A 13147-nucleotide genomic window follows, 5' to 3' on the forward strand; every position below is an offset into this window, starting at 1 on the left:
TTGGAAGTTTCTTCATGTTCACTTCCCAAACATTAACAGCTTTCAGAGTAGCAGGCCGTTGCCTACAGCAGTTTTCACCTCCGGAGCAAGCCAATAGCCTTGTTCATCCCGACATCACAAAGAGTCCGAGTTGCCTCGGGTCCACAGAAATCAACTCTTGCCCATCATAACCCCAGCAGAGAGTTTCCCAGTCCCGAGGCCTTGTCTGTAGCATGCCATCAGAACTTAATCATTGCACTGGCCATGCATGTCTAATACTGATGTAGTTTTCACCAATCGTGATTAGATTAAAAAAGTCCACTAAAACATATAAATTTCACCACAATGCATATTCCTGGGGGAAGGTCGGCCTTGAAAGCAGAAAGTGTCCATAAATGAAGTGTCTCTAAACTGATTTAAGTAATTAAGAGTTGAAAGTTTGCCCCTCTGAACTTACAATACCATGGAACATGGTATTATATCTGAGGTGGGCTCCCCAATATTTAAAGAGCAGAGTGACACAGTCATTCACAGCATTGAGATTCTGCAATAGGCAACATGCATTTGTATATTCGCGCAGGTGAATTTCTCTGGTATGAAAGAAACTCCACAGAACGAATAAGGGTTTTGAATCCAACCTCAGCAACACGTACTAGCAAAATTGTATTTCAGCTGTACACTGAGTCAGGAACAGGAGAGTAATGGTCAAAAAGAGAAAAAAGAAAGTAAGTAATAGCATAACAGAACGGAAAGATAATGAAGCAGCAGCAATAAGAACCTTTACAATGGGAATAGGAAAGAAGAGAGTATTTGGAAGGAAAAGTACTGGAAAAGAGGTATTCCACCAAGATGAAGAAGATCATCTTTCAGCATTTTGGCCTTATGGGATGTTGCTTGTCTTGTACTTTTTTCAGCTCCTAGAATGCAAAGACTATCAGCATGAAAGGACAGAAACAGCAAACACAACAGAGACAAAAACTGAGAAAGGCCAAAAAAAAGGGCAGAAAAGCAGAATGCCAAAAATAGCCTGGAAGATGCATGAGAAGCCAAGAGAGTCTCAAAAACTCAGAAAATGTTTTTGTGACTAGAGGAGCACAAGAACAAGCTTCTTTTCCTGAACGTGGGACCTAAGTAAAGGATTCAGTAAAAAGCATGAGGTGGCTACAGAAGAAAAGGGGTAGCAAGTGACGAGCAAGCAAAAAATCTCATTCCATTATATATTTTAGAGGTCTGCTGTTACTCTTGCCTGTAAGTATAACTGTATGCATAGAGTAACTATATAACCACAGTAACTATATAATTGTAAAGTTATAGGTATGTAGGTTCCGGTAACATTTAAATGTTTAGATTATTTTTTTCTCCTCATACATACAGTGAATTTCATCAGGGCTTGCAATAGGAAGGTCAGTTTTTTTCACATCAAGGTGAAATACTGGGACAACGTTGCAAACAGGACAATCCTTTTACCCCTATTTCTTCAGTTTTCAGCATAGCTGGGGCAGAATGAATTCTATGTAAGACACTTCTGTAATGTTCACCTAATCATCCCCAATCCTTACAGCAGAGCTGGTTGGGTTTGCTGCTGCTGCAGGCAACTATGTCATGGACCACTCAAGCTCCACTGTGGTCAGAAAAAAATCCACTATAGTTGGTTTTCTGCCCCTTATATTGGAAATAGAAACTCAGTCCTCTTATTGTTGGAAATTTTCCACTTTCCAGCTTGAATGTGCGTGCATAATGCAGACCATCCATTATTTTCTTGAGCTTAAACAGTTCTTTTTCTCCCTCGATATTTATCCATCCAGTTTGTTCTTGAACATATATTAATGCTTTCCTGAAATTCTTTTGGTAAATCATGGTCTGTGTCTCCTTTTGCACAGCAGGTCCTCCATTTTCCTCATCTCACTAGTTGCCCTTCTTTGCACTTTTCTCAAAGCTTATTTATTTCTTCAGTGAGAGTGACCAGGTCTGTGTGAAGTGCAGAGGACTGGGAGGATTTTACATGGAATGTTAACACTCTTGAGTTTGAAAGGAGGAAGAGAAAGTGGTTGCCCTCACACTCTGTAATCGGCTCTCATACTTTCTAATGAAATCTCATTGCTATTGTTCTGGTCAATGAGATGTGTCCACTGCAGTCACCTAGATACTTCTAAAATGCTTATCCTTATCTAAAGTTAGGTTGTCTTTCCCCTGAAATACTGAAATAGTAAGGAGTACTGGTAGCAGAACTCTGACTTCTGAAATCCGAAATATACCTTCACTGAAAAACATGACAGGGCAGTTATACAGTGTGTAAATCACAGAAGGCCATTAATTGTGTTACAGAAATAGATGCGAGTGCAGTATCTAAGGAAATGCAGAGAAGAACTTGTGTCTTGGCACTAAAAGATCATTTTATTTTGGTATTTAACTAGTTTAACTGAAGGAACACTATGGTAAAACAGATCCTAAATGTGGGATTTGGCCAGTCTGGGTGTCCTGACAACAGGCTCATCAGAAGTAGTCAGATTACTGTAGCTCCAATGCAGGTGTCACGTAGGCAGCAGTAAGAGTGTTTTGGCTCAAAGCCTGGTGGAAACCCACTGCCTGGCTAAGAGAAGCAGCCAGCCATAAGGGCTGCTGAAGCTGACATGTGCAAGCCAGCCTACAACCAACCCCCTGTGGAGGAGGGCTGAGCTGCAGTGGAGAATTATTGCTGTGCAAAATTATGCTGGGCTGTTGCATCAGCTCTCCTCAGCACCGGGAAGATAGCTGCCAGTTATTAGAGATAAAAGTGTGCAGTTCACAGGGTCAGGACAGCCCTTCCTTTTTAGGTGTGAGCTTATGAAGAAAAAATACCCATCTACAGAAGTATATGTAGGAGAACAAACTTAACTTGGTGACTCTGGACTAGAACTTCTTTATGTGCCATTGATTTCACTGGAGCAATGTCTGTTCATGCCAACTGAGAATTTGATACCAAAGTTAAAAACTGGAAGAAAAATAGCAGAGTGTTTTACACAGACTTCCTATCCAAAGAAAAAATACCTTCATTCTAATTTGCTGCTGGAAGATAAAACCCTTAATATTTGTGGACATGCATTGACTTCAGTTGAGACCAACAGCTATTTCTGCTTTAAGATTTCTTAAAATAAGATCTTCTTTGTCATGTCTTATTACAAGGCAACCTTAAAATACACATTAAATCAAAAAATTAAATTATTTTGTTACAAGTAATGAAAAAAAAAAATTTTAGTTAATTTAAGGCTTGCAAACCAGAAAATGTTTATCAAATGTGGAGAATAAGCAGTTGAGACAAGCCAGCAGAGATGTGATAGTGACGGGAAAGAAACACCAAATACGCAGAAAAGACAAAAAGAAAAATCTAAAAGAGGCTGTTACAGAAGACAGTGAAACAAACATTGTGTGCTGTTCTTTTTCCTGTCACAAATTTTCTTGGTTGCCATGGCAACCACTTTAGAACCTCTAGGCCTCCATTTGCCCCCTATAAAATGGAGATTTTTTTTTACTGCGTGTTTTGTTACTCCATTTGCAAATACTTTTATGTCTGGAGTTGAATGGTGCCACATAACTGTTAATTACTTGGGTTATTAGATGTAACTCATGTTCTTTGACAAGATTCCATCAGTCTTTAGACTTCTTTTTTATAACTGTATAAACTGAAACTAATGTAAACCTAAATAAATTGAATCTACCCAGAAAAGCAATTAAACTTTTGAAAACCTGTATACTTCCATTCCCTCAAAAATTCAAATCCTTGTATTTTTTATTAGATATTTTGGAGCTTCACATATGAGTTCTCCACCAAATGTCTATATTTATCAAAGATGGAGCCATATCACTGAGATCAAGATATCTGACTTGCAGAAGCTGGAAAAAGAAGAGCTGGAAATCAGCTGTTCGTGTCACTGCTTCTCTCTTTATTAACAGAGGATGCTTTCTTAAGTGTTCTCTACTGTGACTTGCGTAGTTTCAGAATCTTCTTAATATTGTCTTCTTCAGAAGGGTGCTGAGTGGCCTCAGAACTGGTCTAATGGCGCCTTATATTTTACAATCCAAATAACAGCATTGCTGATTTGTTTTTTCCTATTTATAGAACATTCTTTTCTTGCAATTCACCTGAACAGCTTCCAAGATTCTTACTGCTTTGCCTGCTGAGCACTGGGGGTTTTACCTACAAACATGCCTCGTATTGCTAACTCCTTAACTTTCAGAAATGCAAGTTTCACCTGACTGACCTTGCAAACTGAACCTTTGCTCTTCTTACCAAGGAGCTGGTAAAACAAATTTTAGCCTTTTCACTCATTGAAGAGGACACTGCAGTTCTATTTTCAAGTTTCACCGAAGAGCAAGCAAGGTGCTTCAGTAGGGGTAGAACTGAAAATTGAGTCCAACCAAGAACTGATCTAATTCAGATGGGGGTTTGGGGTTTTTTTTGTTTGTTTATTTGTTTGTTTTCTGTTTGTTTTGGGTTTCCTTTACTTTTTTCCTTATTTCACATATATTGAGATATATCTGCCTCTCAGCCCTGCTTTTATATCAGGGAACATTCAATCTAGATGCTGACTTATGGAAGGAATCTGCATAATAATGGAAAATTCAAGTCTATGCAGATTACTCAACTAAAACACATCTACAACAGAAGTGCTATTCATCAAGCTCCATTAGTATTGGTAGGCCCCTTCTCCAGATACTCAGCTCTCTGCAAGAAGACCTTAGTCAAGAAGCAGCCCTTTTCTAGATGTTTCACATTTGTCAAGAGCCCTAGAAGAACAGACTAAGCCTTACACAAGGTGTTCCTCAGCTGACTGCAGAGATACAACTTGAACATAGTCCATTACATAATATTTTCTTTCTTTGGAGACATTAGGTCGGCAGATTTTCCAACAGATGTTAAAATTGAAGTTGAGTGTTGATGGGAAAAATTGAAATGGTAAACAGCCTTCAGCTTTATGACTAATACTGTGAGATTTATTTTTCAGGCGTTTAACATTGCATTTTCACTGGAATTAGTAAGAATGGGCATCATGGCCATCACTGGCTTCTTAACTTTTTCTCCCTCTAGAGCTGCTGACCACATCTTTGAAAGAATAGCGAAGATGCCCTGACCAAAGGATGAAATCACGATTACTGCAGATGCAGAACATGAGCCATTAGCTATAATTATGGCAGGAAGAAGGCATGCTAGAAAAGAATGAAAACTGCTTGCGCTAGTGATTTCACATGAGCACTGCACCGCTTCATTCACTGTAAAGAAAACAAAATTACTACTGACACAAAAGAATGCAGCTGTTGGTGATGGGATATGTTCTTATGATTGACACTTCCTCTCAATTCAGTGAAAATTTTGAACATGGCTTTTGAAAAGTGATTCTCCTATAATTTCACGATAGTTCAAGTATTTAAAGTTCTTTTTTCCAAAAGACAGCTGCATCGTTATCTTGTCAGCTAATAATGGCTCTCAGGTCTTAAAAATTAACTGTTATAGTGCGTTGGAAAAGATATCAATTAGCACAAAGTCATTTCTGACAAACACTTGCCAGTGGGTTTATGATTATGTCTTAACAGATGGTAGTTTGAAAGGCTGGAGCTATCTAAAGTGTGTTGCTTTGACTGATAGAACAGTGAAAGGCAGCCAGTTCATCTTGGAACTGTTGGAACAAGTCCAGAGGATGGCCACGAGGATGATCAGGGAACTGGAGCACCTCCCATGTGAAGACAGCCTGAGAAAGTTGGGGCTGTTCAGCCTGGAGAAGAGAAGGCTGTGTGGAGACCTCAGAACAGCCTTCCAGTATCTGAAGGGGGCCTACAAGGATGCTGAAGAGGGACTCTTCATTAGGGACTGTAGTGACAGGACAAGGGGTAACAGGTTCAAAATTAAACAAGGAAAGTTTAATTTGGATATAAGGAGGAAATTATTTACTGTGAGGGTGGTGAGTCACTGGAATGGGCTGCCCAGGGAAGTTGTGAACGCTCCATCCCTGGCAGTGTTCAAGGCCAGGTTGGACAGAGCCTTGGGTGACATGGTTTAGTGTGAGGTGTCCTTGCCCATGGCAGGGGGGTTGGAACTGGATGATCTTAAGGTCCTTTCCAACCTTAACTATTCTATGTTTCTATAAGCACAGGCACACTGGGCTTTAGCCACTTTCCTGTTCTTGAGTTGGGTTTCTGTGCTCTGCAGTCTGCTTAGCTATTTGTACATAATCACAACAATTTTTCTACATACTACAGAATTATGGCTATATAAGAATAATGTAACATATAATTACATATACATTAAAATGATATAGTCAACTCTTTTTCTAATGGAAGTCTTAAAATATTTTGGAATTTTAAAAATATGTTGAAGGCCTCTCAGGAAAATATATTTCAGAAAAAAATGCAGATTTTTCTGCTCAGCACAGCAAATAATGGAGTGCATTCTAAAATCATGGTTTATAATGAATAGAATATGTGACCCAGTGATCACTAAGAAGCACAATCTATTAAACTAGATAAGATTTGTCTGAATCTTACTTTTTATAGGTAGAATAGTATATATCTTAGTATATAACATATACTAACATTGTTGTTAGTAACAAATGGCCAGGATGAAAGTTACTGTTTTGTTTGGATACCATAATTTGTGGCAAAAAGCAGTTACTAACACAAAATAGTGACACAGAGTAAATGGCAAATGCTATCACTGTATTGTACAGCACTTTGAGACAGTCAAACAACATTTGCCATAGCAGGATTGCTTCTTTTACAGTATTTCCATTATATTATAATCCAGAGCACCAACATAATGGTTTAAACCAGATGTAAAGAAGTGAATGGCTTGAGCTTTTATTTTAGGCATTAGGAAAAAAGGTACTGACATCCTTTTGGAAATTGCTTGGGAGGGATGAGAAGCTTCCAATGTTAGATGTTTTTAAGAAGAAATAGGCAAGCATCTGTCACTAATTAAGTGGTTATAATGAGCTCATCTTCAGGCAGACAGCTGATGAAGCATAGCCCTACTTCCCACAACCCAGTGTGCTATTTTGTAAACAGAGTATTGAAAGGTGCTTCCATCATACAAACACTTTTTCATCCTTTGAAAGGTGACAGATGAAGGTAAACTTAACCTGTGGTTGCAGGCATCTTAAAGAAAAAAAAGGGCGTATCTACCTGATGTATGTGTAAGAGGTCCCAGACTTGTTTGTGCTTGCTTTCTGTTGAACCAGCTTGTGATGTTAAGTGTAGCTTTACAAAGACTGTTTTTTCCCCTCTTTCCCCATCTGCCACTATACACACAGAGCTATTTGTCAGTGCTGATCCAAAGCAGGCAGAAAGAAAAGGCCCAGTCCTCAACATAAGAAGCTCAGCTAGGTGCTGTAGTGATTCACTGGTGTACTTCCAGACAGCACAGCAGTATCATGGGAAGCTACAATTTTACTTTTAGGAATTCCAGGCCCTGAGGCCAGTGGGAACGCTTGGAGCAAGGAAGACATGCTATCAGTGGAGGAGGAACAGATCAGGGAACATTTAAATGCAGTGGACATACACAGGTCTATGGGATGTACTTAGAAATGCTGAGGGAGCTGGCCAGTGTCACTGTAAGGCCACTTTTGATGATCTCTGAAGGGTCATGGGGATCAAGGAAAGTTTTAAGGAAGAAAGCAAATGACACTCCTATCTTCAAAAAGGGCAAGAAGAAGGATGCAGGGAACTGCAGGCCAATCAGCTTCCCTCAGTATCTGGGAAGGTGACAGAGCAAGTAATTCTGGAAGCCATTTTCAAACACATGAAAGACAAGAAAGTGATTTGGAGTAGTCAGCATTAGGAGCAGGAAATTTTGCTTGACTAACCTGAAACAGCTACTAGCTCAGTGGGTGAGTGTATAGCACTGGATGTTGTTTATTGTGACTTCAGGAAGGCCTTCATGCACTGCATTTTATTACATCCTTGTAGACAAACTGATGAAGTATGAACTAGATATGAGAACTGTGGATCAAAATCTGATAGAACTCCCTGGGTCAAAGGGTTGCTGACAGCAGTATGAGTTCAGCTGGAGGCACTCATTAGTGGAGTACCCCAGGGTTCAACAATGGGGCCGACGTTGCTAACCTCTTCATTAACAACCTGGATGATGGGACAGGTTGCACTCTCAGCAAGTCTGCAGAATATACAAAGCCCAGCGAAGTGTCTGATAGGTGGAAATGCCCACCCCATTATCTGCTTTAATCAAAAATTATTCTCTTGCTGACACAAGGGCAATTTCATTTAAACTATTATAAGAAAAAAATACTTGGTTCATTAAAGTTCTATGAAAATAACAATATTAATAAATATTTTTAGATAGATAAAGCTCTTTATTATTGTCATGGTTTAAGCCCAGCTGTAACTCAGAACCATGCAGCCTCTCTCTCACCACACCTCCTTCCTCCCCTCAGCTCCTGAAGGGATGGGGCAGAGAATCAAAAGAATGTACCTCCCATGGGCTGAGATAAGAGCAGTCCAGTAACTAAGGTATAACACAAACCACTGCTGCTACTACCAATAATAATAATGATAAGGGAAATAACAAGGGAAGAGAATACAAGCGCTCACCACCCGCCAACCGATACCCAGGCTGACCAAGCAGTGATCTAGCCCTTCTGGGTAACTGCCCCCAGTTTGTAAAGTGGGCATGACGTGCTGTGGTATGCAATACCTCTTTGGCTAGTTTGGGTCAGGTGTCCTGTCTTGGCTTCCTCCCAGCTTCCCCTCCTCCCTGGCAGAGAATGAGACTCAGAAAGTCATTGGTCAGACTAAACATTACTAAGCAGCAACTAAAACCATTGATGTTATCAGTGCTGTTCCCAGGCTGAAAGTCTGCACCAGCTACTAAGAAGGAGAAAAATGATTGCTACTGCTGAACCCAGAACAATTATATTTTAGCTCTTTTTTATTTTACTACTTCTTTTCAGTCTCTCCTCCTCTGTTATCAATGTCCTCAATTAGCAAGATACCATGCTATTTGAAATAAAGGGCAACTTAAAAGCAGTGACTGTTTCTTAGATAAAAAGCTCAGCCCCATCCATGGTAAGGCAGTGGTACCATCTGTTGTCAGAACAAAGTTTTGGGGAAGCAAACCGTAAAAATCCAGTTAAAGCTGTATTAAACCACTAGAAGTACAGAGTGGCCTAATTCCCACAGCTCCCAGGCAGTACTGCTGTGGTGTACTCAGCAGTGGTTCAAAGGGCTGGTGTCGCAGGGAATCGTGGATGTGCTCAGCTGGGCAGAAGTGGGTGGCAGCGTGGTGCTCTCAACTGTCTTTGTGTTCATGATAATGCTGAAGGAACAAAGGCTGACTGGATAGCAGCATGCCCATCTCCTAACTCATCTTTAACATACTGAATTTACAGCTCCCTGCAAGACAGATAAACCTCCAGTACATGCAATCTTGTCTATGAACAGCATCTTTTACTAACTTCTCTCTATTGGTATCAAGAATTCTGCAACACCTACAACCGCACCATTAGCATGTGCTTTATACTGATGCTTATATTTCTGTATTACTTAACTCCATTCACGGTAACACGGAGATTCATATGTTGTCAGTGGCAACATTATGTTAGTCACCCTTACCATGGTGCCCTGCACAGCACAGTATTTCCTGTTCTCTTGCTGGAGTCTGGAGAAGTGAACCACTTTCAGCAGGCACTGAAATACAGCAGGTGACCTGAACAGCCTTTCCAGGTGTATCATCAGTACACTACTAAAAATGTGCTCAGAGAGAGATCACACTTTTGACACACTGCAGACAGACTCGAAGACTTCCAAGAAATGGAACAGTCCTAATTCCCCACATGGGCTTCATAAAAAGGTGATGTTGGTACTTTGCCAGAGCTTTCACCTCTAAGAAAATAAGGCAGAGAGATGTAGAGAGAAAGAGAGGCAGTCAGAGACAACACTTTTCTCTGACCTCTGTTACTGAGAACAGGAAGCAGTTTTCTCTAACTACATGAAACAAACCAGGTCCAAAATGGAATATCCAGTATTTACATATATTTGTTTTCTTTATGCCTTATCAATCCTGATCTTTAGCTATTTCACAGAATCATAGAATCATAGTATAGTTAGGGTTGGAAAGGACCCTAAGATCATCTAGTTTCAACCCCCCTGCCATGGGCAGGGACACCTCACACTAAACCATGTCGCCCAAGGCTCTGTCCAACCTGGCCTTGAACACTGCCAGGGATGGAGCGTTCACAGCCTCCCTGGGCAACCCATTCCAGTGCTTCACCATCCTTACAGTAAAGAACTTCCTCCTTATATCCAATCTAAACTTCCCCTGTTTAAGTTTGAACCCATTACCCCTTGTCCTATCACTACAGTCCCTAATGAAGAGTCCCTCTCCAGCATCCTTGCAGGCCCCCTTCAGATACTGGAAGGCTGCTCTGAGGCCTCCATGCAGCCTTCTCTTCTCCAGGCTGAACAGCCTCAACTTTCTCAGCCTATCTTCATACGGGAGCTGCTCCAGTTCCCTGATCATCCTCGTGGCCCTCCTCTGGACTTGTTCCAACAGTTCCATGTCCTTTTTATGTTGAGGACACCAGAACTGCACACAATACTCCAAGTGAGGTCTCACGAGAGCAGAGTAGAGGGGCAGGATCACCTCCTTCAACCAGCTGGTCACGCTCCTTTTGATGCAGCCCAGCACACAGTTGGTTTCTGGGCTGCGAGCACACACTGAAGCTGGCTCATGTTAAGTTTCTCATCGACCAACACCCCAGGTCCTTCTCCGCAGGGCTGCTCTGAATCTCTTCTCTGCCCAACCTGTAGCTGTGCCTGAGATTGCTCCGACCCAGGTGTAGGACCTTGCACTTGTCACGGTTAAACTTTATCAGGTTGGCATCAGCCCCCCTCACAAGTGTGTCAAGGTCCCTCTGGATGCCATTCCTTCCCTCCAGCATATCAACCGAACCACACAGCTTGGTGCCTTAGGCAAACTTGCCAAGGGCGCACTCAATCCCACTGTCCATGTCTCTGATAAAGATGTTGAACCCTGTTTTTCCCTTAGTCTATCAAACATTATTCTGTATGGAGCATTGTTCTGTATGGAACATTATTCTGTATGGAACACTGCATAATGCAAACATACAGCCAGGCTTTTCAAAATATATAACAGAAGAAAATGAAATATCCCAAATATTCCACTGGTAATATTCAAATAAGATACTGTACTCATTATGTGTTAATTAGCCTGCTAAAAACAAATTGTCACAACTACTTGCCAGAACTGATATGTACTTGAGGATGACAAAAAACAGCTCTTAATAAAAGCCCAGGATTGAATCTGGTTATTTTCAATGTTAATCACACTGCAATGCCACTTATATTGAGCTGTTGTACTGCATGGGAACCAAGAAGTCCTGCAGAAACTTACACAGCCAGGACAAACAACTCAAGGATAAAGCATACAAGCAGGGCTGAAATAGCACAAGCAATGAGTTTTAAGGTAGAACAACAAGGAGCATGTCTGTATATATGCATATAAATGTGCATGGAGAGACCTTAGTTAACCTAGGAAAAGACAATATGAAATCAGTAATAGAACAGACTATAGCTGCGCCCAAAAAAAGCACAAGTGTAACAAACCCACTTCTTTCTTAGGCACTAGAAAGAAAATTGGAGCAAATACTGTACTATGAATATAAGAGGAGGTTTCTGGGGACACTCTTACATGCTAGATACTGTAAGACATACTTACATGATAGGCCTGTAGACACATTATATTTTCTTATATTCTACATCTAGATGATTATATTAATCTATTCTTTCTGAGGCCCTGGACTTTTCCACAAATAACTTATAAAAAAGAAGGCTCAGTCTGGCATCACTTTTCTCTTCTAAAGCATCCTCATTCAATACAGGTAGGTAGCATGCTTGTAAGCGTAACAGGCTAAACAGGTATTTCAGAGCCATGAACTTTGCATATAACTGAGATCTTAAAGTACAAATACACGCTCAGAAACAGGAAACCATGCCATAATTACTGCTTTAAAGAGCTTGGGCATGTTATTACTACCTAAAATTGACTTCATGTTGACTATATAACTACATAGCTTATCTAATTCCTGTGCAATGAGCTAAAGTAGCCAACAGCTGCATGCATTACACAGTAAACAATTCAACTGTTAGAACATACCACAAGTTCTTCAGCCCTAACTTATGACAAGGGGTAACGGGTTAAAACTTAAACAGGGGAAGTTTAGGTTGGATATAAGAAGGAAGTTCTTTTCTGTTAGGGTGGTGAGGCACTGGAATGGGTTGCCCAGGGAGGTTGTGAATGCTCCAACCCTGGCAGTGTTCAAGGCCAGACTGGATGAGGCCTTGGGTGATATGATTTAGCATAAGGTGTCCCTGCCCACGGCAGGGGGGTTGCAACAAGGCGATCTTAAGGTCCTTTCCAACCCTAATGATTCTATGATTCTATGATTCTATGATGATACATAATCACAAGAACACTAAGAAATACCATTTAATGAAAGATACAACAAATGCAGTGTACTACTGAAGAACAAGAGCTTATGCTTCTAACACAACCTATGCCAAAATATTATACCTACACTAGCAATTACAGCATGAGAAAGTTTCAGTTAATACCTAGATCTTGCCTTTTACTTCAGTGACAGCAGAATGTCCTCTTGCCCATGATGTTTGAATACTCTTTTTTTTTTTTTTTTTTACTTTCTATAAATATATATAAAATGCCAGCTGGTACTGTACCTTCGCTTGTGGCCTGTGCAGTGTTCAGGCATGCAGCTTTCTGTATTTAACACTGCATTTTACACTTGCCTGGCCTCCTATTCAGTTCTCTGACAATGCATTTTTCATGCTTGTGTACGAGACACTGTGTTTATGTGCATGTGCTCATTATCCATGTCACACCAAGCTCCAGAATTTGTTGTAGCAGTGCAGTGGCCATCTAATGCAAACAACTATGGATTTTAACCGTCTTCATAATGAAGAATTGGGTAGTTTCTAATCATACTGAACTGGTAAGCTTTGTTCAGAATTGGAGTAAGGGTTGTTTTGGTATGGGTTGGGGTTTGTTTGTTTGGGGTTGTTTGTTTATTTTTTGTTGTGTTTTTGTTGTTGTTTGCATGGGTGTTTGGGTTTGTTTTTTTTTTTTAGTGTAATTTTAAATAACAGTTAA

Source organism: Pezoporus flaviventris, unplaced genomic scaffold, assembly GCF_033815535.1.
Source record: "Pezoporus flaviventris isolate CSIRO_AGI_PZ_B2104156 unplaced genomic scaffold, CSIRO_AGI_Pfla_v1 ptg000056l, whole genome shotgun sequence".
Taxonomy (NCBI): domain Eukaryota; kingdom Metazoa; phylum Chordata; class Aves; order Psittaciformes; family Psittacidae; genus Pezoporus; species Pezoporus flaviventris.